This window comes from Ursus maritimus, unplaced genomic scaffold (genome assembly GCF_017311325.1).
Source record: "Ursus maritimus isolate PB19 unplaced genomic scaffold, ASM1731132v1 scaffold_14, whole genome shotgun sequence".
Classification (NCBI taxonomy): domain Eukaryota; kingdom Metazoa; phylum Chordata; class Mammalia; order Carnivora; family Ursidae; genus Ursus; species Ursus maritimus.
Genome location: NW_024423786.1, coordinates 66,327,071 through 66,354,648, shown reverse-complemented (window position 1 = coordinate 66,354,648; position 27,578 = coordinate 66,327,071).

Below are 27,578 nucleotides of genomic sequence, written 5' to 3'. Positions count from 1 at the left end.
ATTTATATTTATATATTTATTATATATAATATTATATTTAATAATATTAATATATTATACTATTTTATACATAATATATTTTATTTATTATCTATAATATATTATATTATATGTTATATTAATATATAATAATAAATATATATAAATAATATATATGTGTTTATATACATTTGTATATATGTATGTATATGTATATACATTCATACATATATACATATATAGACATGTATATATACATTTATATATAAACATATAAAATATATATTAAAATATATTACTATATTACTATATTACTATATAATATATTATAATATATTAATATATACAAATATATTATAAATAAATATATATAATATATAAAATATATATATAATAAATTTTTTTAAATTAAGTAAAGTCTGTGGTTAACATAGAGCTCATACTCATGACCCCGAAATCTAGAGTCCATGCTTTAGTGGCTGAGCCAGCCAGGTGCCCCCGTGAAGGCTGTTTTTAATATTTCATGAAATAGCAAGAAGAGGGTAATCCAAAGGTGGTTCACACACCTACTATTGCAGCAAGAGCAAGTTATAAATGATAAATGCATGATTGTTTTGTAACATATTAAATTATAGTTCGCTTAGAAAATAAAGGGCAAGATTCTCAGTGAATTTTAAAATTCCCGGAAAATTTAAATTCTATCAATTGAAAATAGACGCTGACGCGTAGGAGTCGTCCTTTGGAAACGAGGTGGAATTGTGAAATGGGTAATTTGGCAAAAATGGCAGAATGCTGGAAAACCAGAACACTTAAAAAAGGAGAAAAAAGAGAGTTATATACAGAGAGACTACGTCAAAAACACAAGTATAGAAGAGAAGCTATAAAAAGATCTTAAAGGGATGACATAGGGGTTGATACATATATATATATATAATGCAATACGAATTACAAGTTATTGGTAAAATTCAATATAAAGTTTAGGAGAATTAGAAAAAAAAAACAAACCCCTTGGAGATTCACATGCCGAAGTGTATGGGAATCGTATACTCAGGAAATTACACTAATAAAAAAAGGAGCATAAAATACCCATTATAAATAGAGACAGGGAGCTGGATACTAGAGTAAAAATACCTGAGGGATATTGCTATTTTGGGATCAGGGGGTTGGTAGAAATGCATACAGATCCAAAAAACCTGGACAATGGGATCGAGACGACAAAATACGTAAAGGCAGGGAAGTGTTAGGGGCAGCAAGAAGAGCCACAGCGTGGACCCGGATGAAACAGAGAGGGGTCAGTTGAGTTGGAGGGGTGAGTCACAGGGGAGAGACATCTGACATGAGCAAGTAGGGATCTTACTGAGCAGTGGGAGAGGACAGGTGGCAAGTGGGTTCTGGCAAGGTGTACTCGCGCCGTCTGCCAGGTGGGGGGCGGGGAACCCATGTAGAGAAAGCAATATTGGAGAGCTCCGGGGTGAGCGCAGGGAAGTCGGTGGCAAGGCTCCAGCTGCGGGGCTTGAAGTTACCAAAGGGACTCCTTTCCTGCGGGAGACTGGCGAGAAGGCGTGGCAGAGCCTCCATCCCGGGAGGACCAAGTTTTGGGAAGAATCATGACTCAGGAGAGAGCCCATTAACTCATGGATCTGCCTTTCAAGTTCGTAGCATAGAAGCTAGGGGCTTGGCTCGAGGGAAAGTACACAAGATAAACTGCTGCAAGGTAGAGTCGAGGCTTTTTAAAGAAAGCACCTTTGGTAAAACCCTCCTTTCTGATGATCAAGGCTATGGCCAGTCCTGAAGGTAGGTAAGGCAGGTGGGGGACAAGGAACTCAAACAATAGAAAGAAGGTGGGATGGAACAGCAGGGGGAGGGAAATAGGAAAGAGAAAAAAGTGCGTGAAATAGGGAAAAAAAACCATATATATATATTTGTATATATTAATATATATTACTGTTTATTCAAGTGTTTGCATTTAGAATAGAAACCAGTATCTGCTGGAGAAAATAATTTTAGAATGTCAGAAGAAATTATAAATTCGATATGGTCGGCCCCTTTCACAAATACTTTATTTATCTAGAATTCAGCATGTGGTTCTTCATAACCCGAGCTTAAAAAAAAATCACACTTTGAATTTCAGTATTTCTAAAATATGTTATTTCATCCATTGCTTAAACAGAATCTATTGCACAGAAAACTTTGGGCCAAGATGCAGGGCTGGTATTATAAACATCCAGGACTGCACTGTAGAATTACCCTGATTCTTCTGTTCTCTTCCTTGGGTGTCCCTTGGTGTCAGATTATAAATTGTCACCTCTATGGTTATGATGCCTTGTCACATAGAGGTATTTCTTTCTACTCTTTATTATTATGATGATTTTTTTTTTTTTTTGTCATCTGAGGAAAGGTTGGATCTCATTAGGTTTAAAGCAGTTTAAAGAAGTGAGAGAAATTTAGTGGGTCGCATGAACAAACCCAGAGAAGGGGTCATAACCACGATAAGGAAGTTTCACTTCTCTGCTTCCCTCTGCCCGTGGCTATGTTGGTCACAATGCGACAAAACTGCATGGTGGGTTATGTATGGCCTCCAGCAGATTCCAGTATATGTTTTAACATCTCCACATCTAGAGAGGGAAAAGGCTTCTTTCTTCTGATTTAATTAGAAAAAAATTCTCGGAAGAACTCTGATTGGCCAGGCTTCAATCAGCCATTCATCCCTTCAACTGTAGCAAGGGGATGGGGGTGGGACCCTGAATGGCTCTGCTCAGGTCACAGGTATGTCATTTGCGAGCAAGGGGCAGAAGTTTTCCAAGAGCAAGGGAGAACATGGTAGGAAGAACGATTCACCGCGGGGGGAGCCGTCATGAGCCAGGAAGCTGCCTCAACATGTGTTGATTATTGCAGATAATAAAACTTGTGAAGAATATGAGATAAATAAGAATGAGGGCATCTGGGATGTGGTGAGGGATGTGCCGGGTCTTGGAGCTTGGAGCTGGGGTTTGCTTATTTCTGGGTGACCCCGGGTAACGGGAGTGAAACAAAATGAAAATACAGTCCTACAATGCAAAACTTGTGAATCACTTTTAGAGATTCAAGGACAGAGTTGATACATCCTTGACACTAATAGATGAGAAAAATTAAGTCGGCAGGAAGCAGGGACAGATGTCCCAAGATGCACTTTAATCCTTCATGTGTGCACAAAGGAAGATTTATTCAGGCAAATGTCCCTTTAAGGAACCACTTAAGACCCTGATAGGGTTTTACAAGGACATTGCTAAGGTCCCCGTCAAAAGCCTAGCAGCAGCCTGAGTCTAGAAAAAGAGATTCCAGAGGCTCAAGGACCCCAGATTACATTGGCCTCAGGCTAATGTCCTGCTGTCCATCCCACCTGCTCCCAAAACACAATAAAAACATAGAACAACTTATAAACAGGTATGATAGATTTATGGGTAGAAGGCCCACTCGCCACTCTGGGCAACTGGGGCTTCCAAACAGAGCCCCACTCCATAAGTACCCAAGATACACACTGGGCAGCCACTGAGCAGATAGTGGGTCCTCTTATATAACTTATCAGACCCATGAGAACATCGACAAGCATGGGGGTGATGAGCCAGGAGAAAGAACTTATGTAGAGGTTCTCAAGAGTATTCTGAGTTATATTTGGAGCTCAGACCTTCCGATTAGCTGTATCTGGATTCACATCGTACCTCCATTACTTACCAGTAAGTAACCCGGGTCTAGACACATCTTCTCTGCACCACGGGGATAATAAAAGAAGGATCTCGTAGAGATTATGTGAAATAATGCATAGAGAACATTTAGCATAGCTTCTAGTACATTCCATACATGATCCATTCTCCTGCTAGTTTCCAAAACGATCTCCTAAAATCAAAATTGAGCATATTGGCCTTCTAATGAAAACCATCCCAGGGCCATCCCATTGCAATTAGAATGCGATTAAAACTCCTTTCCGTGGTTTACAAGTCCTTAAATTATCTGGGTCTTGTCTCACTTTGCAACCTCATATTCTACCAGATTCCCTCTCGTTCATTTTTTCCTGCTACATTGACTTTCTTTAGATTCTGCAAACATCCGAGGGGTTTCTGAAGCCATGCAAATGTCCCCAGACTGTCACACAGAGTCTTATCCTCTACTTTCCTCCATCACCTGTCATTTTGCAGATGGTTGAATCCATCACTATTCCTACGGGCTTCTGTTTGCTGGGGTTCTACCCCAGCCTCAACCACTCAATTATTGTTAGATCACATTTTTCCTTTTTGAAAGGTTTCCTCTGAAACCATTTACCTCCATTCACATCCTAATTCTGAGTCTCCTGGGCCTCTTAGGCACTTACCTTGTCCAGCTACCCATGACTGGTTTTACTCAGACTGAAAAACAAACCAGATGTAGGATGAGAAGCTCTGGCTCCTGACTTTCAAAGGACTCCCGAAGAACATGGCTCACAGCTCTACCAGCCACCCCCTTTTGAATACCTGACAGTTTTCATTCTTGAATGCATTCCACACTTCCCCACATAAAACCCTTCCCAGAGCCCCGTAGTCAGAACATGTACCTGGCACAAATGACGTCATCCTGGCCAGCCATCTTGATCACTTGCAAGACCGAGCTGGCGTCCATGGGTCAACGTCATTTAGGTTTTTCCTAAGGGACAGAGAGATGCTCTTTCCTGGATGAGGCATGGCTCAGAAATTGGTCTTGGGAATCCACAGAGTAGACCCTAGTTCCTGCAGAATTTCACGTTTCATGGCGTCTAAACTGATAAGTTTGGGGCACAAAAATAGGGTCAATGACAGTGGGGCACTTTTAGGATCTTGCAATGAATCTAGAATTTCCGATGTCTGCCTTTTGGCTGTCAGTGTGAGCACCTGTCTTTGTCTGGGTTTCTGGGGATACAAGGATGCAAGAAGTTTATCTGGAAGGTGATGCCAAGAAGCATCAGTAAAGCGTAGAGATACGAGACGGGAAAAACAGGAAGCAAACAAAGGGTATATTATCGAGCACATTATTGCGACACAATTGATACCCGCTCAGGCTGGGAACACTGGGATCTGGTGAAGAAGATATGTCAAGGTTCTCCCACCCCAGGAGCCGTGCAACTACACATTTATCAACTTCAACCAGCTGTTGGAGGGCGGCCAGAGGTGGCGTTAATTCCCTGGAACTTCCAGCTCCGAGCGGGTTCAGATGACTAGAGAGCCCTGATAGCTGGAAACTATCAGATTGGCACGCACAGAGGTGGTGGTGAAAGGATCCCAAGGGAGGGCACTGACAGCATCCCAGCTGTTAGCAGCCTCTATGCGCATAACCAACAGGAGATGTGGTGTCAACTAAAACGACAAATAGACATCCTTTGCCCTAGAGCCGAAGCTCACCTTTGATATCCTTTGCTCCATCTGGATTCTATATTTGACTCCCTATGACACGATTCTCCTTGGACATTGGGAAATTAAATCTATGATCCCTGGAATTCCGTTTCTCACCTACCTGGTGACGTCATCCTTCACTTTTGGTGGTCCCGCCAGAGCTCAACGCATACCCTTGGCCAGCATGGCTGCATGGCCACCTTTAATGCCAGTAGTGGAATGCAGTCTTTTAAAAAAGGATCATCTCCCTTGGATGGTTAAGTCCACAGCTCTTTTACGGGGTATGAGCAGAGCTGCATTGCTCAGATTTTTTCTAATTAGAAATCTGCCTAAGCTCACTCATTTATGGAACATAAGAAGTAGGAAGATCGGTAGGAGAAGAAAGGGAAGAAGAAAGACGGGGGTAAACAGAAGGGGGAATGAACCATGAGAGACAATGGGCTCTGGGAAACAAACTTAGGGCTTCAGAGGGGAGGGGGTGGGGGAATGGGATAGACTGGTGATGGGTAGTAAGGAGGGCACGTATTGCATGGACCACTGGGTGTTCTACACAAGTAATGAATCATGGAACTTTACATCAAAAACTAGGGATGTGGGGCGCCTGGGTAGCGCAGTGGTTAAGTATCTGCCTTCGGTTCAGGGCGTGATCCCAGCATTCTGGGTTCGAGCCCCATGTCACTCCTCCACTAAGAGCCTGCTTCTCCCTCTCCCACTCCCCCTGCTTGTGTTCCCTCTCTCGCTGGCTGTCTCTCTCTGTCAAATAAATAAATAAAATCTTAAAAAAAAAAAAAAACTAGGGATGTACTGTATGGTGACTAACATGATATAATAAAAAAATATTATTTAAAAAAAATCTGCCTAAGCAAACAAATAAAGGTGATTTCTCCAAGAGTTAAAAGTCTGACTTAGCGAAGTTTTTATTTTTATTTTTTAAATAAAAGGACATGAGTTAGAAAAAGCAGATTTTGCTTACAAAGAGTGTGTGTGTGTGAGAGAGAGAGAGAGAGAGGAGAGAGAATGAGAGATCAAAAGGCCAATGGGAAAGCTAACACAGCTCACGATTTTTACTTCGGCAGTTTTACAAGCAAGAAAAGAGGGTCAAAGAGAAAGGGTGAAGCCTCCCCCCATTCCTGTTCTGATTGAAACTTTAATTCTAAAATAGTCTTTGGCTTGAAAGATTGAACTGCACCATCTTTCCATATAAATGGCAAGGCAAGACACATTTTTATGTGTTGTTTTATGGGGTTTCCTTCGCATCTTTAATGTCTAACCATTTTATAGTGCTTGGCTTTGCAGGACCCCAGAGATAACCTCCGAGCAATCCTGGTGCTTTTATTTGCAACACAGGAATAGTTAAGAAAGTGTCTGCACACCAATGACAAATTATTGCAATCTTAACTAGAAGTAAGGCAGTAAAGATTGCTCAGACTTAAAACTTCAAAGAAGGTCGGAATACAGAGAGGGAGAGAAATCTTCCAAATAGAATAATGAAGTTAATTGGTACAAATGAGTGTGCTTTACAAACCATACTTGAAGATTAATTGCATTTTGCTAACTGGAAAGTTCTCCCTTTTTCATTAATTTGGTGACCCAGATATAAACATTGCAAAAGATCCTATGTGGGTTGTTTTTTTTTTTTTTTTTTTTTTTAACAAATCCCCCGATTCCAGGAGTTTAGAGTATATCTTTAAAAGTGTGCATTGGAGGAATTACAACCCCATTGTGTGAGATTTTATCTCTACAGCTGTTTATTTATTTGCCATAAAATCTATTATCAGTGAGATGTGATTATTTGCAGGTCATGAAAACTGAACTTTTTTCCACCCACTCTCGTGTGTTCACTGTGTGTTTGGCGTTATGAGAATCCATTCCTTTCCAGTTTTTTAATGATGGCTTAAGTTAAGAGCATTTTGAGTTACTGTTTAAGAAAGTATTTTAAACATTTGATTTTTTCACTTTCTCAGTCTTTTCCCAATTATTATAGAGGACAACTTGAGGTGGTGGTGAAGAACATAGGGTTTCGTTTCAGATGGATTTGGGTTCAAATCCTGCCTCTGGCTGATCACGGATTGTGTGACTTACAATAATCAGACTTCGTTCAGACTTGGTTTCTCTCCTAAAATAGGCAAACATTGACAATGCTTACTTTCTAAGTAATTATAGTAATTGTAGAATCATATAATTAAATCATATAATACCTGGCGATTATATAATTAATGTAACATGTAATATGATAGAATAAAGTTTTGGAACATTAAAGCATGTAAAATGTTGGAGAACAGTATCACTAGCAGCAAACACGTGTCACACCGATGGATTTGGTCTAATGTCAAACAAGATCCTGTATTATAACATCAGAGGCAACTGAGGGAAATTAGCAGAAGAGAGAACATGGTCTCTGATTCTAGACTTATTTGTTGACTGTCCATTTCCATAATTAATGGTTGGTGTTCTTTAAGAAAGAGAGATTTCCACCAAGACACTTGGGCCTCTTGGAAGGGTCTCTAGGCAAAGCAGAGCTCTCTTGGCAAGAATACTCTGATCCAAATATTTTATATATAAGGTAGTGAAAGAAAATGTCTGAAATATGCCTATAAAAGTTGAAACTTAGTGTTTTAAAGTCCTCTGTTGGTTTTTTTCTTCTTCACCAGAATCCCTCTCTTACCCCAGCAAGGTGATGGAGAGGGAATGGGAGGAACATTTGAAGGGCTTCCCAGTGCTCTGCTTCTGAGGTCACAGATACATGGTTATGGTTGGCTCAAACCCCACCTCGGAGTCTCGTTGGTTAGTTAAGACTCATTCCCACATACTGGAGACTTGAGACTCGGAATGTGGAATTTATGTGAGAAGAGACTAGACGTTGTCTAACTATTGTTTCCCAGAGCAATTGTTCCGAAATGTCCCAAGAGAAGCTCCCCTCCTTTTTTCCTAAGATCAAATATGTCTCCTATGGCCCAATAAATCCCGGTCTTGAAAATTCACCATGCACATTAGAATGAGGGGTCCTGAAATCAAGAGACCGATAAGATTACCTTTCTTTAACTCAGTGTTTCCCAGAGCGATGCGCCCGTGGCACCCAGCAGTAGCTAACATTTGTGGAATTGATGTCACATGCAGTAGATCTCAGGATATACTGGGCTAGTCCACCATGCCTGCTGGTGTCATTCGAAGCAGTGGTAGGAAAGATCCCTGCCCTCTCTGGTCCCAGGTCCATCATCCCTGATCCAGGCAGCCTAGATATGTGTGCTTATGCATCAGCGAACTGCATACCCAGGGAACCAGAGATGGAAACTGCCACTGGCAAATCACAGCTTTAGAGTCAGGCTGCTATGGTCCCAAAGCTCCGGCGTGGGTGGGGGATGAAAACAAACAAAAGATCGTGGTCCTTGCCTGGACTGACAGGTCAGTTTGGCTAAGCTGAGCCTCTGGGAAGAGGTGACTGTGGAAGAGCCCAACAGAATTCAGGTCTTTGTCTCAACAGTTAACAGTTAACCTCTGCTGAGGTTGAGGTAGTGCCGAATTTCCCATTTCCCAAAATGTGTGTCAGTGTAAAAATGAAAAGGCAATGATGAAAAATGAATGGTGAGAGGTTCGTGTTTGCGAGAAAAGAAGAAAAGACATTGACTACTCATATAGTAATAAAAGTGTTTGAAACCTCTCTTGATATTCCACTTAAGCCTCAAGGGATAGTTTCTTAGCAAATATTAGAAATGGGAAATACAGGAAAAAGCCATTTCTTCCGGAGAGGAGTGCAAGAATGGGCAGAGAGAAGCCAAACTAGTTCTCTCATTTTCTTTTCAATTCGATTTCGGGATGGACTGAGACTGTAGCCATGGACTTGGCAATTTTTCTTTCCATATGTCCCCTGAGCTTTCTTCACAACTGGAAACCATTTGCGATCAGAGAAGGAAATGCTCTTGCTGACACATGGGCGTTCCTCGCTCTGAAGGTTCCAAGCTTTTTTAATGACAGCAGCTAAAACCCAAGTTCCCCAGGAGCATTCGCACTGGCCTCGGGCATTATGTAGCTGCAAGCACCTGGTGGGGAACAGATAACATTTTCCTGCCCTCTCTGACCCAGGATGATGGATGTTTCCCTGTGTGTGGTCACAGAATGGGAAACCTCTCATGGGGCTCTAAAGGAACCACCGTCTTAATCACATAAAACAAGAATGACTGAGGGATGGATGGAGAGGAACTTTCTCCAGAGCAACAGTTCTCAAAGTGCCGTCCCCGGACCAGCAGCTCCAGCCTCATCTGGGAAGGTGTCAGAAATGCAAGTTCCAGGGACCTACCCCGCGTACTGAATTGGAAACTCCTGGGGAGAGCCCCGACAGTCTGTGTTTTAACAAGCTCTAGCCCTCTGGATGATTCTGATGCTGTTAAGGTTTGAGGACCATTGCTCAAAAGGAAAACAATCTGGCCAGATGGGAAAGAGCATCACCAAATGTCCTTCGGATATTACTTTCGTATTTTCTCTGTGGTGTAATTTCATTTTGATCCCTTTGCCACAATGCCCAGCTCCAGGGTTATGGTAGTGCCTGTTCTCATTCTCACTGACCCAAATACGGCTAAGATACCCATTTCCCTAATTACCCAAGTCCGGGGAAGTCTGGTTGACATTTCGAAAGCAGTGACTCTCGACTTTGGCTGTATGTTGCAATCACCTGGGGGAAGATTTTAACAATCCAGATGCCTGAGGCTATAAGTTAGACCAATTAAATTAAAATCCGGGAGTAGGAGGGATGAGGACCAGGTATCACTATTTTTACATCTGCCCACTGGGATGATTCCGATGTGTAGCCAAGGAGGCTCTAAAAGGAACAGGCTGATGAAGCCAAGGGAAACACACAGAAGACCACCAATGTAAATGTAGGCAAGTTTTTTAAGCATGCGATCCCAGGGCTAACAATTTTAGGGGATGGAGAGAAGGGCTTATCTCAGTTCCAAATCCTGTATCGTGCTCCCGGAGCATCTCTGCAGGCACCTTTCCTCACCCCTTCTCGTTCTATTCTTTTGCAGACCCCAGCTTCTGGGGGCCATCTGATTTCCTGGCTTCCAAGAGCAAGTCTATCTGGACACTGTATTTCGTAATAAGACATTGTCTTCACCCTTCTGCTTCAGGACTTCCAGATGGCATTCAAGACTCCCAGAGGCAATTCGGATAGAGCCCCCTTCCTCAGGCCACTGATCTGAGGTTTCTCTATCTGTGGCTCCTGGCTCGCTTACCTCCCTCCTTGCCCTGACACTGTGTTGTTCATGCTACCTGGTACGGCCGTGTACCGTTCCACAGTCCAATGTATCTGCAGCCTGCACATCCTACGGGTCCCGAGAACTGCAGGCTTGGGCTTTCTAGGCAAAGGCTGGAGCTTGGAGCAACTTGGATGGATCCTCTCCGAAAGAATACCTCAAGTAAAGCTTAGGAAGAGTGGGCATAGACCGGGCTTTGATCTTTGATGTCAATGAGGTTATCGGGGACAGAAGAGGTGAGCAGAGTCACCGAGAGTCCTGGTGCTGGGAATCAGCTTTCAATCAGGTATGTGCACGCGTGCTCGTAAGTATGTTGGGAATGAAACCACAAGGGATGAGAAAAGCTATCTTTGATAACGCTGACTACAGATATAGAAGACTGGAAGATGAGGGCTACATGGATGACTTGCTTGGATACTGGGGACAATACGATGGTTCTTTTGACTTCTTACACCTTAGTTTCTATTGCAACCACAACGGGTGTCATTAATAGGTGTTGACGTGGAGGTCTGAACGTCCAGTAAGACTTCATGAAGGGCCTGTGTGAGCGTGGTGAGCCAACCATAAATAATACCGCACCAGGGACGACTAGCAGGACAAAGCCATTGGCACCCCTAGGCGGATGCAGCCATGGGAAGGGGACCCTCCTAGGATGTATGACCATAGGTAGATGCATGAAGCCATTGCCAAACCACAGCCCGACAGCAGTGAGCTGGGGGAAATAAATACTCTGACCTCAAGTGCTCTTGTTGTATTCAGTCGTCGGACATAACTCCGTGTGGATTCAGGAACTCCTTACCTTAAGTTCCAGTGGATTTTTCCGAACAACCAACAACCAGCTTTGTGACTGCCAGAATGTTCAAGGACTAACTTGGAAGAGAAAGAAAACACTTAGCAGAAAATCGAATCAGCCTTTTTTCTCCCCTCTCCAAACCAAATCTGAAAGGCTCACAAATCGATGTATTGCATTTAGAAAACAGTCCAGTCTTTGACCGGCAGCTCGACTCCCATTCTGAGCTGAAAGCAGAGACGTGGCAAATTTCGTTAGCTCTGATTTATAGGTGGGAAAAGACCTATTGGGGGAGGTGAGTCCACATTGATTGCTGGTCTACAGGCTCGCTTAGTTCCTCCTGTGAGGGTGTTAAGAGGAAGTGAGCAGAGCTTTATTTGTTATTAAAACAAAAGCCAGGCTCCGTCTCTCTAGATGTCTAATTATAAGGGATACGAAGTCAGGGCATCTTCATTTCACAAATTACATCTGAACACTTCCTATTAGGGTAAATGTATTTGTTTTGAGGCATTTAGCTGCCACTAATCCAATAAAGAAGTATTTCCAGGATTCTAGGGCTTGAGACAGCAGTTGGAGAAACATGCGGACATTAATCCTCCGTAAGCTGTGGACAGACAATATGTCTTTTTGCTCTGAACACAGAAGCCCAGTGAGAGACAGCCGGGAACGCTCCCTGGCACTACTGTATTTGTCTGCAGAGAATTCTTTTTTTTTTTTAAGATTTTATTTATTTATCCGACAGAGATAGAGACAGCCAGCGAGAGAGGAACACAAGCAGGGGGAGTGGGAGAGGAAGAAGCAGGCTCCTAGCGGAGGAGCCCGATGTGGGGCTCGATCCCAGAACGCCGGGATCACGCCCTGAGCCGAAGGCAGACGCCTAACCGCTGTGCCACCCAGGCGCCCCTGCAGAGAATTCTTGCCCCGACTTGTTTTTCTCCTATTGACCATCGCGAAGTGGAATTAGTCACAGATGAAAAGGGAATGCCTACTCACCCTGATGAGGTCAAATTTTTTATTCCTTTTTCTACAGATGAACACATTTTAAGTGGGTGGCACAATCAGGCAATAAATGTAGAGAAGAACGGACACTTACATCAAGTTAAAGATGGTGCTGTACGATGTAAGATCGTCAAGTTCATAGTAAGACGATGGAATTGAAGAATTGACCTTGGTGCACCTTCTGATTATATAAATGAGAAAATCTGACACATTCAAAACCTAAGTGATTTGCCAAGTGTGCCTCAGGGAGCCAAATGGCCAGGGTTCCATCCCAGATTCCCAAACTCCTTTCTGTAACCCAGGGAAGCATGATTTTTAATGAGTTACCAAGACATTTTTTGTCTGCTGGAGACATGGCGATGTCTTGATCTTCTGCACAAACAGGGCTTTATGCAAAGAGGGGACTCCACGGGCTCGTGTAAATTAAACCGGGGTGACTCTAGGCATGGCCGGGACCATGAACTCAAACAATGCCTTCAGGACCTCTCTCTGTTGGCTCTAGGTTCTTTGAGTTGCCTTTGCCCTCAAACTGGCCTTGCTCAGGTGATACCCAAAATAGGTCCAGGTAAATAGAGCTTTACTTCCGTGTGGCTCATGACCCTGGTAGAAAGAGGACAGATTTTTCCAATAATTCTGTAAAAGACTGGCGAATTCCAGTTGGACACCAGGTCACCTGTCGAAGCCTGGAGCAGGACCATAGGCTCTGCCCCCTGACTGCACAGGCAGGATGAGAGAGAGCTGATGGCTCAGAGATAGGCTCGGAGACGAACCGTGCGCTCTTTTCTTGGGAGGCACACCCATTCCTCTGAGCTTTTACTTCCTTTCCCACCTTCCCATCTGGACCCTCGAGAAGGCAAGAGCAAAAAACTAACCCATTTTTAGGAATTCGTCCTTTGGACTTTGAAGTCTCCCAATTGCCCTACGATTCTCAGACGTCAGACTCTGCACGCACTGAAATTCATGTCCGTTTTCTGACATAACTTTTCCAATCACGTGATGGTGATTTTCAGCCTCAGCAATTTCCTTTAGTGGAACGTTCATGTTGATCTAACACCAGTACTGAGGAGTCCTCTGTCCAGCACCCCGTGCCCCTTTACTCCAGGTAGTGGTGGAGCCGGGGCTGAAAGGCCCCTTTGGAAACACCTGTTAGGGAGCTACACACCTGCTTCCTGATGACCTCACCCCCCGGCCATGCAGACATTCAAGGACGGCAGCTCACAGCTCATAAATCCAAGCCACGGACCGGTCCTCAGCTCACACGTTGTATCAGGAGGCTGTCTTTCACATGACTTTCCACCCACAGTTTCTGGCAACGGAAAACTCTGATGTCTTTTGAGAGCCTGGAAATCCTGCACTGCTCACTATTGGTGGCCTTCTTTCATCATCCTAATGGCCGTGGAGGACTTATTTCTAAGTGTTGAGAAATGTATTGTCACCCAAATATGAAACGAGGGCTGCTGAGAGATGTTGTGAGTTAAAACATAGAGGGTGAGCCACAGGAAGGGGTAATATTCGGATCTTACTTAGGGGGATTATTTAGAGCCAAAGAAATGAAAAACCAAGATCTTTGGCTCTTTCAGGATGTATTACATGCTCCCCTACCTCGGGTCAAAAATCTTTCACTGAAGGCTGGGACATGGATAATACTAGCTGATAGCTATCAGCTGGTAAGCTGGGGTCAGGCTAGAGACAATTCTTCTGGAATCCACGGAAGCTGACCACAACGTGTGGACCTCTAGCTCCATGCCCAGAGGTATATTGAATTCCCTAGTGGGGCTCCGTAAAAATAAAGATTCTTGGGTCTCCTTCCAGCTTTCCTGAATGAAATCTCAAGGGAAGGGATTTTAAACAATCTCAGTTTTAAGCCAGGGCTTAGTTTGCGTAATTCATGGGGCAAGGGAAGCATTGCAGTTAGCCACAGACAACCGCAGGTTTACCATCTGGGGTTGGTGACTTTCATAAAGTGAGAGCCACCTTGAGACCACGTCTGTCCCATCAAAACTGCTAACTTCACATTTCACACTGAACCTGAAAACTTGGGTGCGCATATTTCTGAGGTCATGGTCAAAGACCCTGCTTTTAATTACTCTGTAACTCAACTACCAGTCTTCTAAGCTAACCACATTCCTTAAATGGTTTATACAGTGTTTTTCCTTTAATGGTCAACTTTAAACTCCATACAACGAGGCGTTTAAATGGTGCTATGCCACGATTTCCTCAAAGCATCCTGTTCAAATGTGGTCATTGAGTAGGACTACTTAGGGGGCCTAATGATTTCTGAACACTAGTTTAAAAGCGGATTAAAGCTATTCTGGTTTGCTTGGAATTCCAAAACTCGTGTCCGACTATGAGAATTACAATAACAAAAAGAGACACATTCTCAGGCAACCACATCTGGGGCTGAATATTTGATTTCCAACTCCTTACGCGTGCTTAATTAAAGAAGCTACTTACAAGATGTAATTCATTTCCAAAATTCCAATGCAACCGAAGTTTTAGTTCGCCTCCCTCATCGCCTTTAAGTTTTTATCTCTGGGAATCAGGAACAAAACATATGCCTTTTGGTTAATAAGATTTTCCTTTAGTGGATGATAAGGCCAGGTGATTAATAATCAGCAGGCCCTGATTGTTTTCATTAGAATGATAACATATGGGCATGCTGCTCAATGTCTTCACGGAGCCCCGAAATGGGATCATAAAAGGGGAGATGAGAAATCCTGGTTTAGATTAAAGCAAATGGCTTGAAGAATTGGCTCTGTGAGCTACAATTTACTGTTATAAAAGCTCGCAGAGATGAGCCTTCTGCAGCTTTCCTCTCCTGTGTTTGATATTAGCTGGAGAGGATAGCGGGGGGGACCGTCATCTTTCTGTTTTTAGCAGCCTTGATTCCAATGATGTAAGTTATAAATGAGATGGGTGTGTGGGCCTCCACCAAATTCCCAACAAGCATTTAACCGTAGCCTCAGATCCAATGCACATTTATCATTATTCAACCCCACTGGTTCAGCAAAGCCCTAAAGGAATATCGGTGGGGTGGGAGGGAAGGAAGGAAGCAAGGGGAGTGTAGACATACAAGGAATGGAGTCATCGAATATGGCAGTTACCCGTGGCAGAGAAATGAGGCTTTATGGTACCAACTGCAGTATCCCAAAGAATCTGGGTGAGCGAGGAAGAGAGGCTAGTGAATAAATTCAAACCCTGGCTTTGAGACAAGGTCACCAGCCGTGGGTGGCACGTTGCTGCAGGTGTGGAGAAAGAAAATTAGTATTTTCAGAGCACCTGTGAATGCCAGACCCTGGGCTAGGCTCTCAGATACCTTGCCTCATTTATGCCTTATAACCAAGGGAAGGAGACATAATCATTAACCAAAGTGATCTGGTTTCAAATTCTGATGATAATAAAAGTAATATGCACTCCACGGGGTTGTTGAGAGCAAGTAAGACAATGCATATTAAAAAAAAAAGAAGGGGCGCCTGGGTGGCGCAGTCGTTAAGCATCTGCCTTCGGCTCAGGGCGTGATCCCAGGGTACTGGGATCGAGCCCCACATCAGGCTCCTCTGCTGGAAACCTGCTTCTTCCTCTCCCACTCCCCCTGCTGTGTTCCCTCTCTCGCTGGCTGTCTCTCTGTCATATAAATAAATAAAATCTTAAAAAAAAAAAAAGAAAAGAAAAACAACTTGAGTGACTGATGCATACATAGTCAACAATATATGTCAGTCTCCCCCATCTCCCATCCCCCTAGCACCCCAACCACTCACAAAACCAAATAACCACAGCAAAACCAAAAGCCTGCTAGAATGAGGTGAGCCCATTTCACAGCTGGGGCATGTGTATTTTCCAGGGGTCTGTCTTTGTCTACCTTTCTGTAATTTCCCTCTGTAGTCTGTGTGTCCGAACCCAAATTACCACATGTTCTGCCAAAGCAGAACATTTATTTATTAATAAATACACAAAATCTTAAAAAAAAGTCTCATTTTGGTTTTGATTTTCATTTCCCTGAAGACTAACATTGTTGGGCATTTTCTTATGCTTGTTGGTTATTTTTATATCTTCTTTGGAGGAATGTCTAAACAGATACTTTGTCCATTTTAATTGATTTCTTTTTCTTTTTCTTTTGCGTATTGAGGATTTTTTTTTTATATTCTAGATACAAATCCCTTACCATACATATGACTTGCAAATATTTTCTCCCATTCTTTGGGTTGTTGTTTTCCCTTTCTTGATAATGTCCTTTATTTCGAAGCACAAAAGTCTTTAATTTTGATGAAGTTCAACCATCTATTTTTTTCTTTTGTTGCTTGTGCTTTTTTTGCCTGCATATCAAAGAATCCACTCATTGCCAAATCCAAAATCACATGATTTATACCTGCATTTTCTTCTTGGAGATTTAGTTTTCGCTCTTACATTTAGACCTCTGATCCATTTTTTTTTTAAGATTTTATTTATTTATGTGACAGAGAGACAGCCAGCGAGAGAGGGAACACAAGCAGGGGGAGTGGGAGAGGAAGAAGCAGGCTCCCCGCAGAGGAGCCCGATGTGGGGCTCGATCCCAGAACGCCGGGATCATGTCCTGAGCCGAAAGCAGACGCTTAATGACTGCGCTACCCAGGCGCCCCTCTGATCCATTTTAATGGATGATTAGTTAACTTCTGTACAGCTTGTGAGGTAAGAACATCATTTTTTAAAGTCCCAGCTCATATGCTGTGTCCCCATTAAGTCACTTATGAGTTTACTAATTAAAGGACGATGTTAACAATAACACGAGCTACAATCAATAAAACATCTTCTAGGAGATAAGCATGAGTTTCTTTTGCTCATTTTTATCTTATTCTTATAATCCTATAAAGTTAATTGCTAAAAAGAGTTAATAAAAGAATGTTGGTTAATAAAGTGTTTTTACATCTATATTATAAATGCGGAAGGTTAAGTAACTTGTCCACGTTAGTGGCAGATCCAGGAACCAAATTAGGTCTGCCTCTACTTAATCCTGTTCCACACCGTCTTCTGAATGATACTAGCCTTCTCCCTCTTTTGAGCTCTAATGTGACTAATTGTGCTTCTTGCCCTCGGTACCCATCACATACTTCCTTGACTTATAATGCCTTTATATTTTAACTAAACTCTTGAGCTAAAGGGTCTATGTGTGCAGGAAACCCATTTATTTTGTGACCCCCATAGTCCCTATCACAGCACATAGAAAGCAGCTGGTAAATATCAACAGCAGCTCAGCTGAACAGTAAACTCAGCAGTTCACTAAAATCAAAGTCTGGAAATTCACTGTAATTACCGTTAGGTGACCAATGGGGATAAAAATAAGGTGTCGCCATCTTCAATAAGAACCTGGAAATGATACTGTTCTTTGACTAGCAAATAGCATAATAGCAGATCAAAGTAGAAATATTCAAGGTATACTTGCTTCTGGTTGGCATGGTTTGACTTTAACCTAAAGGAAGGCATTTTATGTCTAAAGAGGTAGAGGATGCACGTATCCCGCACCAGGGCATTTATTTGGGTCATTGAAACATAGATGATTATTCTGGTTATCTATCACTACATATCTGTCTCTATCTATCACTACGTAAAAACTACTCCAAAACTCTGTGGTGTAGAACAATTTATTATTCTTTCTCATGGTTCTTTGGATTGACTGAACCCAGCTGGTTTCTCATTTGGGGAGTTTTACACAGGTGCAGACAGATACCAGATGAGGCTGCAGTCAGCTAAAGGTCCAGTTGCATTCAATGGCCAGGAAGACTCCTTAAAAGGCTGGTGGTTGAAGCCAGCTGGCCCTCTGCTGAGGTTGACAACAGGCACACCCACATGTGACTTTTCCATGTGGCCCAGGCTTCTTACCACATGGTGCGTGGATTCCAAGTGTGAGCAATTCAAGAGACCAAATGGAAACTATAAGGCTTCTTATGACTTAGTGTAAGGAGTCTTAGAAATAGTGTCACTTTTGCTGCATGTTATTGGGTAGGCCAACCAAGATTGAAGGAGAGGGGAATTAGAAGCCACTTCTTGACTGAAGAAGCAACATGCATGGACAAGAACAGGATGGTTTCATGGAGGTCATTTTGAAGAGAGCTACCACAAAGGTGGAAAGTAAGGGGTGGTAGAATCCATCCAAGGGAGAGTGTTTTCTGGATCAGGGACACGACTACCTATTACGGACTGATGATTATGCTCTTGTTTCTTTGAGGAACTTTTACTCACAACTTTCATAGACTCCAAGTTCAACCAGCAGCTCGGGATGCACAATAAAGACCAAAGGCTACCGAGTGATAATAAAAAGAAGACATATATCAAAAACAAACAGGTTTAACTGGATGCATCATGCAATCGCAATTCTTTTAATAGCTTCAGGTAAGCAAAAGACTTTCAATGGGCCAACCCCAAAGTGAAACTCTGTCCATCTGTCCATCCTTTCTTGCTGGACTTTCATCCTTGCTTGTTAATTCAGTCTCATTTTCTGAAGCTCTTCTGACCATTGCCCTTGACTCTTACATGTTTTAATTTCTTTCCCTGGTTCTGTGTCTCCACCCAGGCCCTGTGTTTGAACTGTAAACTGATTTCCCGTCCAAGAAATCCATCTGATTTTTATTATTCACCTTTTCAACATCTTGTGCTATAGCAATTACTTCTCTGATGTCACTTCATTCTTAGAATATTGAGTATTGAAACCTAAAAAAAAGGTACCTATTTTACTCATGAGTTTCAGCACACTTTAAGAGCAACTGATGAGAAAAAGGTGTGTTTCTGGATATCACTCTACAGACGATGTTTTACTTCTGAGCTGGGAAGAGGAGGGCACAATGATTCTTCAGCAATGTTTTGTTATGTGGACACTAAGACATGATCTGTATAATGTGATGAAGATGAAGGAAAGAAGAAAAAGAAGATAATAAAGCAGATTCTGCTTTACTCCTATGGCATAAGAGCTAAGCACTTCATAATATGTGGCATTTTTAAGCCTGTAACAAAAGTGTGGGGAGTAGAAATCCAGAAATAAGTCAGAGCAATAAAATTGACAGTGTCCACCACATTCAAAACAAAACAAAAAACAGCAGGTACTTTTGGATTTTAAAGTGCTATTAAATACAGTGGATATCAAAATATGAGATATGGTCAAGGCTGTAATCCCAGGAAAATGCATAGCTTTAATTGAATTAGTTAGATAAGGAAAATGCATGTAAATAAACCTTCAACTCAAGACGGTGAAAAATAACTTAAAATAAGTATGGAAATTAGAAGAAGATGCACAGAAATTACTACATTTAAGGCAGAAAAAAGTCTGCATAGCTGATAAATAATTCTAAGGACTGATTTCTTTGAAGACATTAACGAGATGAACATGTCTCTGTAAAGATTAGTGAAAGGGAAAAAGAATACATGCAAATTAAGGATGAGAGAAGACATTTACATACATAGAGGGGATTAAGAAATGAAAGAAATATATATTCTGGTCTATGTTAATAATCTGGATTAAGTGAGCAATTTACAAAGACTGTAAACCTTACTGCAGAAACATGAGATAATGAAGAGAAAAATTAGCAAAGTTGTCAAAGAACTATTTCCTCAAAATACCTAGTCCTAGGCAGTTTCATGGATAAATTCTTTGGACTTTATGGAACTTCTGCTATTTAAATTGCTCTGGGCAGAGAAAAAGAAGGAAAGCTAACCTAATCTGCTTTTAAAATTTAGGTTAACCTTAAATGTGAAACTGGAGAAAGAAGATCTTTCAAAAGAAAATGGTGTATCAGCTTTTCTTATTAACATAAATACAAAAAATCCTCTCATATCCATAAATAAAATACACTACATGACCAAGTAGGTTTTCCTCTAGATTTCCAAATATATATACAGAAATATCTTAATAACCAAAAAAGACCAAAAAAATCATTTCAATTAATTCCAAAAAGATATATTTATAGAATTCACTTATATTCCTGACTTACAATAAGCACAAAGAAATCTAAGTAATCTAGTAATATGTGTCCTTAATTCACAGAATCAATGGAAGTATTGATACCATCACACTTTGTTTCTCCACAATACTAGGGTGGTCCCACTAAAGTTGGGGGTAAGATAAAGATGTGTGCCCGTGAATTAGCCTCACACTGGTCTTCCAGCTTCTAATCTCACTGAACTTCCTCCCCTTCTCTGCAGTTGGATCAGAATGTTCCATTAATCTGTACATCTAGTCATATTACTATTCTTCATAACTTTAATTACTTCCTTTTGTTCTCAGGATGGGAACCGAAATCTTTAAGATGGCTTCTCTGTCCTGTAGGGTGTGGTTCCTCCCCAGCTCTTCTTCCTCACCTCAGTGGGTTGGTACCTGCAAATTACTTGGAGCAGCACGGGGCAGACACAGAGATGGTGATGAGGAGGAGAAGGAAGGCATTCTCCCTGGGGCTCTACCTTCTAGACCTCTGGCCTTTCATCAGCCCCTCAATGGTGGTACGTTCCCTCCTTCTCAGGGCCCTCATGTGTCTCCTTCCTGCCCAGACCACGTCGCCATTCTTCAGCAAGGTACCATCCTTCAGAACTTAGCCTCTTACAGCTCCTGGATATTGATCTTCATTTCACTTAGTGGAGCTCTAATTTTGTGTTTGTGTGATTGTTTTTTCAAATCTCTAGAAAAGAGGGTCTGATTCATGCAATCCATGTGAGATCCCTCTCTAGTCTAACTAACCGTGTTCAGAGGTGACGGCCGCTGTGGCTGCTGGCAAGCCCCCCATCTTCCATCTTGGATGGTGAAGAGGAGTTGCTAGTAATGAGGGGATTGGACAGGCTACTCACCATGAGCAGGGCTATTTGAAATAGTTCTGGAAGGGCTAACCAAGAAATATGAAAGATAAGAAAAAATGTACACATACACAACTGCACACATATGCATCCCCACACACATACATACACACATTCCTCACTAGGGAAAGCTTAAGTGACTCAATAGAAAAAAAAATCTTTTAATTTTAATAAGACCATTTGTAAAGGTGTCACTTACAAAATTAGGGTATAGGATTATGATTCAAGATGACAGAATGAGCACGTGTTTCAGTCCTTCCCCTCTTGTCCCAATCCCTAGACATTATAGCAAAAGGATGCCCACTTCCTAATAGTTTGAAAAGCGAAACAAAAGTGGTGACCTTTTTGGCATGAGTTATGTTGAATCCCTGAAAAGTGAAAAAGAAGCAAATGAGTTCATTTTGGATAAGCGAGTTTCATTTCAAAACATGGTAGAGCAGTTATATGCAGAAGGGGCAGTCCAGAGGTGTGGACATCAAGAGTCATAGGGGTTTGGGGATAGAATGGAATAGCCCAGTGGGTAGCCCATCAGCATCTTACACCACTGCCTCCACCAACATGTGGAACTTTGGGTCAGGCAGTGAGTACAAGATAGTCTGACCCAGGAGTGCCTAGGAGAGAATGCCCAGTGCTTAGATGGTAAACATCCAGAGCAAACAGAGAGCCCTTCCATGTGGATGAACAGTCCCTGGCACCTCCCACAGGGCAGCGGGGCCCATCATGTCCCTTCATAAAGAACACTGAGGTCAAGCATTTGTGAAGAGACCTTGGAACCATCATGCACTGACAGAACACTAACACCCTGAGAAAGAGCTGCTTGGCACAACTACCCAGAGAAAACAGAGTTAACACAAGACGAAGAGGACAATGGTCCCCAGAGAAATGCCAGGATATTCCACTGATGGAAGGTTCTGGAATTGAAAGCTTGATTGTCAAATTTTTTTTTAAAAACAGAACAACAAAACATAGGGTATTGTTTGGAAGTATTGAATCACTAAATTCTACCCCTGAAACTAATACTACACTGTGTGCTAACTGAAATTTAAATAAAAACTTAAAAGGAAAACACAACACACCACAACCAAAACCCTCAATGTCATAGATGGGCTGGCAAGCAAATTAGGGAAAATGGAGAATAGGATAAAACAATTCTTACAAAATACAAAGTCAAAAGGATCGGATGTCTAATAAGAAAGTAGAAAATGAAGGATAGATTCTGAAGGTCCAGTGTCAATCCAATAGGAGTTTCATGAGGAGGAAACAGGGAAAATGTGGGGGAGAAATCCTCAAGCAAAAATAGGGGATACATGTTTCCAAATTAAAGAAGGGCATGTCTTCCAATTTCAAGAGGAGGATAATGTGGAAAAGGACTCTCACCTGTACAGGTGGAATTTCAGAATGTCAAGGACAGAGACAAAAATCTCTGAATAGGAGAAAGATGGATGGGATGTCGTAGTAGAATTAGACTCGGATGGGTGGCATTGGTGCCCTGGATGCCGAAAGGCAGGTGGGCGATACATTCAATCATGTGGGATAAGTAACTTCATAATACAATTCTGCATCTAGAAAAACTGTCATATACGTGTGTAGACAATACAGAATCTTTCTGACATGCCAACAATTATGAATTTGATGCCCACGGACTATTCGGAAAGACTTGTAAAATAACGTGGTCCAACAATAAAGAACAAAACAAAACAAAAACCCAAGGCAAGAAATAGGATGGAAGAAACAATTAAAGGTATAAATAACTAAGGTAGATAAAGTACCATATCAGTTGTATAAAGTTTAAATACATGCTGTACAATACTGTAGATCGTTTATGGACACATGTAGATACAGCAAAATATAAACCCATGAGGGGAATGATGCATTTTGAATTTAGAACAGAGGTTAACTCTGGGGAATGTGGAGTAACAGGATTGGGAGGGTCAATCTATAGGTAATGTTTTAATAAAAAAAAAAAAAGATAATCTTGAGAAAATACAGCAAAGTGTTAACATCTGTTAAATTCGGATATTGAAAACATGGGGCTTGTTATATTATTATTTATCATTTTCTGTACATTTGAAAACTTTCGGAATGATTTTCAAGAGTGGATTAGAAGTGAGGGAGTGGAGAACGCTTGTGTTGATCACCTCTTAAGGTATTTGGTAGTGAAGGAGCAGAGGGGTGGGGCAGACATTGGAGTGGGTTGTGGCATCAAGAGAGAGTGTTGTCCATATGTGGAAGGGAATGAGCTGGTGCAGGAATGATACGGAGCTGGGGAGGACAGGAAGCGCTAACTGGAGGAACCAAGATGGGAAGAACGCTGAGCACCTGGGGAAGTATTTGTCTTTCATAGATTCCGGAAGTCACTTCCTCCCCTTGAACACGAGGAGGGAAGACAGAGGTGAGATAATGGACACAGGTGGGTTTATAGAACTTGATGGTGAAAATACAGAGCAATTCTCCCAAGATGTATTCTATTTTATCAGTGGTAAGCACATTGAAACCATCATCGGAGGGTAGGCAGAGTGGTTTGGAGATGGTTTTTTTGTGTTGCTAAATCAGGTTTTTTGAAGTATTATTTATATAATGGTAAGATTCACTCCTTTTAGTGCAGAATTCTATGCATTTGAAAAACACACTTGGACACTGCCACAATTGATATAAAAAGTTCTATCATCACCCCAAATTCTGTTGTTGTTGTTGTTGCTTTTTTTTAGAGAGAGAGAGAGCACACAAGCAAGCGGGGTCAGAGGGAGAGGGAGAATCCCAAGCAGGCTCAGGACACCAACACAGGGCTCAGTCTCATGACCCTGAGATCATGACCTGGCTGAAATCAAGAGTCAGACACTTAACTGACTGAGCCACCAAAATGCCCCTAAAATTCTGTTGTGCCCTTTACGGCCAACCCTTCTCCCTGCCCCCCTGCCAGCCACAGATCTGATTTCTGTCCTTCTAGTTTTGCCTTTTCCAAAGTATCCTATTGTTTTACATAGTATGTAGTCTACTGTTGTTTTAAATTTCATTCTGCTGTACTTAACATATGGTGTCATATTAGCTTCAGGTGCACAATAGAGTGAATCAGCAGCACTATACATTACTCAGTGCTCATCAAGATAGGTGTGCTCTTAATCCCCTTCACCCAGCTCCCCTCTGGTGACCATTTGTGTATTCTCTATAGTTAAGAGTCTGTTTTTTGGCTTCTCTCTCTCTCTCTCTCTGCCTTTGCTCATTTGTTTTGTTTCTTAAATTCCACGTATGAGTGAAATCATATGGTGTTTGTATTTCTCTGATCCACTTGTTTTCCTTGGCATTCTACTCTCTAGTTCCACCCATGTGATTGCAAATGGCAAGATAGCATTCTTTTTGTTGGCTGAGTAATATTCCATTTTTCTAAAGAAGATATCCAGGTGGCCAACAGACCCATGAAAAGATGTTCAACATCATTCATCATCAGGGAAATGCAAATCAAAACCACGATGAGATACCACCTCACGCCTGTCAGAATGTCTAAAATAAAAAACACAAGAGGGGCGCCTGGGTGGCTCAGTTGGTTAAGCGACTGCCTTCGGCTCAGGTCATGAACCTGGAGTCCCAGGATCGCGTCCCGCATAGGGCTCTCTGCTCAGCAGGGAGTCTGCTTCTCCCTCTGGCTCTTCCCCCCTCATGCTCTCTTTCTCAAATAAATAAATAAAATCTTAAAACACACACACACACACACACACACACACACACACACACACACACAAGAAACCACAGGTGTTGGAGAGAATGTGGAGAAAAAGTAAGACTCCTGCCTTGTTGGAGGGACTGCAAGCTGGTGCAGCCACTGTGGAAAACAGTAGGGGGGTTCCTCAAAAAAAGGAAAAACAGAACTACTATATGACCCAATAATTGCACTGCTGGATATTTACCCAAAGAATAGAAGAATAGTAATTCAAAGGGATACATGCATCCCTATGTTTAAAGCAGCATTATATACAATAGCCAAGATATGGAATCAGCGCAAATGTCTATTGATAGATGAATAGATAAAGAAGAAGTCATACATATGTACAATGGAATATTACTCAACCATAAAAAAAACTGGCTTTTAAGTCTGGTTTTTTGCACTTAACAGCATATTTGAAATTCATCTATGTTTTACACTTTTTACATGTATCAGTGATTCGTTCTTTTTTTTATTGCTGAGTGGAATGCCATTGTATGGATTTGGGCTATTTCCAGTTATTTCCAGGGAATTCTGAAGAAAGGCACTCTAAACATTCACACACAGGTTTTGTGTGAATTTTCATCTTTCTTGGGTAAATACTTGGGAATAGGATCAGTGGGTCATATTGGTAAATTTATGTTCAAATTTATAGGAAACTGCTGCACTAATTTCCAAAGTGATTATACCGCAGATATGGGCTTTTGGGGTAATGGGGAAGGCATGAAATCAGCATCTGGGAGAGTAGCATATTCCTTATTCTCTGCACTGCTCCATAGCCTACGAGCCTCCCCTCCATCGACCGTGTTATCCTAATTTCCTCGTCTGCTGGCTCCTGGTTGGGATTGCCAGTGGAAGACACTGGCAGGAGACTGAGGGCAGGAGAGAGAAAACTCTAGCTGCTTTCCCACTGCTCCTTCCAAAATCTATGCTCTTGCAAGATGGCCTCTTGTCTGTGGTTCCAGTACCCTCCATGATTCGGTAATACTCTTTCGTTTTCCTCTTGTCCTTTCATATTTTAGAAGGTAACAGCTCCCCACTTTTGCTCATCTCTGAGGATATTAAGGACATCTCTTAGTGTTTTCCTTTTTTTTTAAAGATTATGTTTATTTATTTGACAGAGAGAGAGAGCACAAGCAAGGGGAGTGGCAGGCAGAGGGAGAGGGAGAAGCAGGCTCCTTGCTGAGTAGGCCCCCCCCCCGCCCCCCATGTGGGGCTCGATCCCAGGACCCTGGGATCATGACCTGAGCCAAAGGCAGATGCTTAACTGACTGAGCCACCCAGGCACCCCTCTTAGTGTTTTTCTTAAATCTGTCCCCAGAGATCCTTTCATTTAAAAAGTCCTTTGAGCCATCTGATTCGGACCATATTATCTGCTGGGATTTGACTAGTGTTCTGAGAAAGCACTCTTTAGGAGCCTCAGTAAGATTTCTAGGGGGTCTTGCATGCCTGTTTGACGTTTGTGTTGGAGAATTTTTAAGTGAGACCAGGCACTCTAAAGATATGATTTTATCTAGCAAATGTCAACTGTGCAGTTTTAGGCATGGAGATCAGATCAGGTTCCCAATCAAGGTGAAGATCGAACAAGAGAGTAGTGGCAGTAAGAAGACCAGACTGGTTCTTATCCTTCAGGGCTCAGCTCAAAGGAACTATTTCTGATTGCTTGTTCTAAAGAGGCTCCCCTGACACCCTCTATTTTCTCAGCTGATTATTTCCTTCATTACATCATCACAATCTGTAATTTTCGTGCTTGTTCGCTTGTTTAGTTTTCTCCCCATAGGGATTAAGCTTGGCCTTCGTGAGATCGTCTGTTGTGTTCCCTGGTGCAGCCTCAGTGCTCAGGGCAGTGAGGGGCATGAAGTACGGGTCAATAAAGCATACTAATCTTTTCCACTCAACCCATGTTTTGCCTTGTTCATTTATCATAGTGTGTTTCCCTCTGAGAAAACAATCCCATATTCTCCCTACTGACATCCCTATTACGCATGTCAACGCATTCCTCATACGTGGTCATTTGAATCTGAATCAGTTTCTCTAAGGTTGGAAGCCTGGGGATATAAGCTGGTATCTTTTCATTAATGAAAAGGTCGATCATGAAGGTTCATACACATTCCGGTTGTGTCAGATGCAGGTATGAAGAAAGATATGAAGATATGAAGAAAGAATGAAGATATGAAGGAAGAAGCATCTATCTCTGCAGAGTGGGCAACACCAGAAGTTATAAAGCTGATTCCTTGGCCTGAATGAACATAGGGAAATTGATAGAAATAGGTTAAACCCAGAGAATTAGATCATCCAAGAAAGAAGAATTGGAAAGAATATTCCTTTCTCTCATAAAAACTTAAGTCATTTCATACATCTATGGCTCCCATCTCACAGACCTAAATAGATGACTTTTCATATAAAGAGACAAGGTGCAGCAAGGTAGTAAGACTTATTTAAAAACCAGAATTAATAGAGAATTCAGGGGCGCCTGGGTGGCTCCATCTGTTAAGCGTCTGCCTTTGGCTCAGGTCATGATCTCCAGGTCCTGGCTTGAGCCATACGTCGGGCTCCCAGCTCAGCAGGGAGTCTGCTTCTCGCTCTTCCTCTGCCTGGTGCTCCCCCTGCTTGTGCTTTCTCTCTTTCTCTCTGTCTCTGTCTCTGTCTCTCTCTCTCTCTCTCAAATGAATAAAAAAAAA